Source organism: Sinocyclocheilus rhinocerous, unplaced genomic scaffold (genome assembly GCF_001515625.1).
Source record: "Sinocyclocheilus rhinocerous isolate Xijiao unplaced genomic scaffold, SAMN03320098_v1.1 scaffold626, whole genome shotgun sequence".
NCBI lineage: Eukaryota > Metazoa > Chordata > Actinopteri > Cypriniformes > Cyprinidae > Sinocyclocheilus > Sinocyclocheilus rhinocerous.
In genome coordinates this window covers 1-5,955 of record NW_015647437.1, presented here as the reverse complement: position 1 = coordinate 5,955, position 5,955 = coordinate 1, and the positions used below count along the sequence as shown (strand labels likewise).

Here is a 5,955-nt window from a genome sequence, read left to right as displayed (position 1 = left end):
GCACCTAGTGGCAAAGAATGAATTTGCATTTTCATTCAGACCAACACGAAAAAAAACAACAAGAGGGCGGGCAATATGCTAATGTTTCATGTTGACATCAACATGAAACGACTTGGGATTCGTTTTAAAAATGACTCATTTCAATGATTCAGAGTCTACTCTTTCTTTTGAGAGACAATAACTTTATACACGGTGCACTTTCAGATTTAAAACTTTGCAGGATGTTTTCATTCACTTATAGCTGTGTTACATACCTAATGTGTTACATTATTATTACCATAATAATAAAATTATGGTAATTTTCAAAAATCCATAATAGCGGCACTTTAAGACGTACCAATTTTTGCACATTTTTACTACTATTTCCTTGCATGTTTGCTTTACTTTGCAAAACCTGAAAAAAAAAAAAAAAACACATCATCATCATCATCATCATCATATTTTCATATAAATAATTATATTTTCCCTATAGCTTAGAACATCCTTTGGTTCAGGAGTAATGTATGCTCAGAAGTATGTGGAGCGGGTTGACACAAAAGAAGACCATGTCATAGTTTATTTAACAGAGGTAAATAAATAATAACATTTATAAAATTAACATGTATTTAGTAACTTCCATGACTGTTACTGTATATGTATTTTTGTTTATCCTCCTGCAGATTCCAAAACATATTTCTATGAATTACAAGATGCAAATGAAACAAGTTCTTCCAGTGAAGAATCTCAAGCCAGCAGTGGTCAAAGTGTACCAAACAAGTCAAACAAGTAAGATTTTATTTTAACATTCAGAAAAATGTAAAGGTATACCGTTTAATGCCAAATAAATAAAATAAATAACAAAGCATGTAATTCATAAACTCTTTACTTTTAATATTGTATCTTGTCTTTTGTGTTGTTGACACAAAGCCATGCTGAATTAATTTACCATCAGATGGCGTGCTCATTTATTAATCATATTACTTGCATTGCATGTATGTGTGTGTGTGAAGACTTGCTTTATACAGTGAGGTATAAACCTCTTCGGTAACACTTTATAATAACTTTCATTAACAAACATTATATAATGTTTAACTAATCATTACTTAATATATATATTTACATTTCTAATGTGCTTGTTAATGTTAACTAATGAACTTATTAAACATTACCAAATGATTAACAGATCATTATTTATTGTAAATTGAAATGCTTACAAATGTCATTATACTTTCAATGCATATGATCATGCATTTTTTTTTTTAAATCTTCAAATGATTTTGATAGATGGTTTACAATGATTAAAAGCTTCATTAATAAATCATTAACAAAAAATGTTAATTATTAGGTCATGTTTAATACATTTATTAGTAAACATTAACAAGCACATTATTTCACGTTTCTAGATATGAGAATATATATTAACTAATGATTCATTAAGCATTACATAATGTTTGTTAATGATTTATTAATGAAAGTTATTATAAAGTGTTACCACTTCTATTCTTCTATTAATTTGTGTGTTGATGTTACCTTCTTCCTTCAGGTGATCAGTCTGAGACGGAGTACTCCTTCCACTGTCAATGAGGTCATGCCCTTCAATTCTGCAGCTCATAATACTGTATGAGCAGTTATTTTCAGTGGCATTGGTTTATTTCATTTGTGATGTTTCATGTGCATTTTCAAATGTGTACTCGGTGGCACTCACAATTTTGTTTGTAATTTGTTCTTGTCTTTTAACAGAACATGTTTGATCTTATCATAGAAAATAAATCATTTTAATGTTGTAAAAATAATGAAACCACCAAAATATTGTACAATAAACTGTAACGTTTTCAGAGCATCCCAGGAAAAAGCTGCTCTATAAATCTATGCTGCCTTCAAAAATCGATCAGGCGCTAAGACGCGAGGAGAGGAAGCAAAGAAAGGAAACAAGGATGCACAAATAAGAAATAAGAAGCACCCATAGACTACTTCGAATTCCACAGTTACTGGTGCCAGCCCCTCTTTAACGGAATGCTTAAGTTTCGAAGTTCAGTAAAGTTGAAAAATCATAAAAATGATGCAAACGCAACTAAGTATTGTAGTATAACCAAGGAGAGCAGTGAACGGGATTTGGCGGCATTACACTGCATAACAGTGAAACTATAGATTTTTTTTCTTCTAATAACAGTGATGTTATTGAATTCTTCACAATAAAAATCATAAAAATGTATTTTATTTTCAAGCTAAGTGTTACAGTATAACCAGCAGGAGAGCACTGATGTATGAACTGAATTTGGTGACAGTAAAGCGTGTTACAGTGAAGCTATGCAAAAGCTATTTATTTGCAAACTAAGTGTTGTAATAAAACCAGCAGGAGAGCACTGATGTGTACACTGAATTTGGTGATAGTAGTGTGTTACAGTAAATTTATTGAATATGTTTTAATACCAGTAAAATTATTAAATATTTTTTCATAAAAGAATATAAAAAATTATGCAAAAGCAATTTTTGTCAAACTAAGTGTCGTAGTATAACCAGCAGTAGAGCATTGATGTGTGCACTTAATTTGATGGCATTACACTGAATAATAGTGAAGTTATTGAATATTTTTAAATAACAGTAAAGTTACTGATTTTTTTTAAATTTTGTATAAAATATGAACATTTTGCAAAAGCACATTTGTTCAAATAAGTGGGATAACCAGAGACCATTGATATGTAAATTGAATTTAGTAACACTACAGTTTGTAACATTGAAGTTGTTGACTATTTTTGTAGTAATGATTTTCGGGTTTTGCACTTTGCATCGGGTCCCTTTGGACTTCTCTCCGCCGCCTGCGCATAGAGATCAATGTGTTTTGTCCAGTGCGGAGGAAGGCTTGTTTCAAGGAAAATTCGGTTGTAGCTCATTGTATACGTTACTACGATTGAAAAGAAGTGTTATTTGTTTAGCTCACGAGTTATTGATCCGGGAAATTCGAATCTGTGAATATACACCTTTTTCTTCCTGTAAGAGCGGGCGCGGACATTTGTAAATTTTATGGGTCTAGCTTCTGCTCTCATCCGCTCTTTTCGTTGTTTGATATTGAAAACTGCTGTGTCTTACCATGTGTCTGTGCAGGTCTGTAGTGCGTTCAGCTTTATTGACTCACACTCACTTTTCCTCTTTCCTCTCTTAGCATTTTATGGCTGTTCTGCTATGATATTATTAATTATTTTTTTTGTTCATGTTCACTATCTCTCAGTCGCTCAGTTCTACATCAATCCCACTCCTACTGAAGCTAAAACATTGAGCATTGATGCTAAGATTGAGGGAGATTGCAAAGATCACTGGGACAAAATTGAATTTTGAACTTCACTGTGAAGTACTTAAGAACAAACTTGAAGTCAAAAGACTAGAGAATGATTATGACTTAAAGGGGTCATGAACTGAGAAAACTAAGAGGACAATAAAGGGAAAACTAAAGGACAATACTGTGCCGGCTATTTTGGATCCAACATTACAGTGTGATTGACTGTTTTTATTGCGTGATTACTATTGCTTTGTCTGTTGAACAGTTTGTTTGATATGAGTATTTATGCGTTTTAAAACTTAAATCACAGCAGCATCCATCTGTGAAGTACATAGACTGTCAAACATACACAAATGTTAGCCAATCATGGCAGTGGGCGTTTAGTTCCAAGTTTACAATCCACCAAACCTATTAAAACAGATCGTTCTGATGAGGGGGCTTAAAACAGGACAGAAAATAGCCTAGTACTTCTAAATTATGTTTTTTGATGTAAAAATCTTGATAACATCATAAGTGGTCCTCAAAGAACAGTACAAAATAAAAACAGGCAGTTCATGACTCCTTTAAGATTCACTTATAAATACATATTTCCTGAATATTTTTAACATCATAATAAATATAAAATCAATATGAATTGAAACACAGCAACGCTAAACACTAACCTAAAAGACACTTTGTTATTAACACATAGTAATATAAACTGCATGTGTTTTGTGAATTGTCCTGGCTTTTTTTCTCATTTATTTCTACTTATTTTGTTACTTTATGAGACATTTAGGAAACTTTTCCTTTCTATTTGCTCTTTTCCAGATATGAAAGGATTAACATGGTCGTTGTGGATATTAAACTCTTATCTGGATTCACAGCTGATACTTGGATTCAACAGAGTCAGAATGAACCCCTAACATCCTAAACTCAAACCATTGTTTTATACAGTTACAGTTGACTACCCTTAATGTAAATGAAGTTGCTCCTGTCGTAACAGCTGTGGTCTGTATGTTAATGAAGTTCTGACACCCCATTGTCTGAGATGGTTCTCGGTGTCCCACACCTATTCCCATTCAACAATTGGTCACCATTTGCTCAGGATGAGATCATCTCAAATGATCTAGAAACAACATAACTGACTTTCTTCTTCTCTAGAACAATTAAGCCATTTTGGGAAATAAGCACGATTGAACATCTATTATTACATGGAATTTAGGTTGGGGCAGTCTGTAGTTTCTTACAATACCTTGTGAAAAGTTGTTCTATCTCAGCTCTGCTTTTTAATCTTCTTAAAACACTGTATGATGCCCATTTATGACCATTGTAGGTCCTCCTGCTCTAGAATATTTGAATAAAATTATAAAAAAGGTAATTGTGATTTTTTTTTTATCTCACAATTCTGACTCTTCTCTCACAAATGCAAGTTTACATCTTGCAATTCTGGCCTTTTTCTCAGAATTTTGACATATAAACATGCAATTCTGAGAAATAAAGTCAATTGCGAGAATTGTGAGTTTCTGTCATGCAATTCTAACTTTATGGAGAGTTTTCATCTCACAATTCTGGCTGTGTAATTTGCAATTGTGAGTTTATATCACACAATTCTGAAAAAAATTAGTAGTGAGAGAAAAAAGTCAGAATGTGAGATAAAATTCACAATTATCTTATTGTTTTTTTATTCATCGGTGGAACCGGACTTCCATTGAAACTTCTCATCCCATCACTCTCAAGTAATAAGGAGAATACTATTATTCCTAAAAACCAGAAGAACTCACAATAATATATGAGAAGGTTTGTCAAACCTTGAGCTTTTCCTGTCTTTGTGTAGCATCTGCTAATCTGCATATCCATCCCAATGTTACAAATAAGATCCTAGACAGAAAACAAACAAACAAACATGGAAAAATCTTCATCATGGTGTAGAATCTTGAGTATTAACAGATTTACACATTTTAATGAGCTGAGGTTTCAGAAGCCATATTAGAAGGGGTCAAAGGATTTGCAGATATGAAGAAACATTTACTCTGAGTGGGTGTAGGTGATTCTTGACCCTTGATTTCAGTATTGTTTGTTGACATTGGAAAGAGTTCAGAAGCCCTAGGGGTATTTTGTGTGTGTGTATAGTTTGTTCAGATGATGATGATGTGTATATTTTACCATTTTCTATAGGCTGTGTGAATGACTAAAAACAATATAAAATACAATATAAAAATAAATATACATTTCCTCGTATAATTGCAGCATACATTCATTGCAAACTTTGAGTTGTTAAACTGTAAAATATGTTTTGTAAATATCTTAGTAATTATTACATAGTGTCATCTATATTTTACTGCATAAATAATACTTTTAATATTTACTGTAGCACAGATGTATTTTTTAGGCTTTAGTAGTGCTAATATTGCACAGGTTTTCAAACGGTATTGCCTACATGGTTGAATCATTAATCAAATAATCAATACAAATGTTTTTGAAGGACCGCCTTTAGCATTAGACTCCCTTTATAAGAGACGGCTCAGTTCATGTCAAGACCTGGATGATCACTCGTCATCATGGATCTGAACATTAGCTGCTGTTGGAAACGGCTCCTTCTGTTCTCTCTCCTTCTTGTCTGTGTCAATGGACAAACGTCAGGGCCGTAAGTAACTTAATTTTTTCTATTCGTTTTTATTTCTATATAAATCATCTGTCACTTTTTCTCATTTTAAAAAGGG

At 32.5% G+C, this 5,955-nt stretch overlaps 1 long non-coding RNA gene across 1 annotated transcript; it reads left to right on the top strand.

The window, feature by feature from the left end:
- Positions 1-444: 444 nt before the first annotated feature.
- LOC107709117 (uncharacterized) lies at positions 445-2,073 on the top strand. The gene is made up of 3 exons (XR_001636442.1): positions 445-568; positions 660-756; positions 1,523-2,073. It is a non-coding gene; the product is annotated as an uncharacterized LOC107709117 (long non-coding RNA).
- Positions 2,074-5,955: the final 3,882 nt, after the last annotated feature.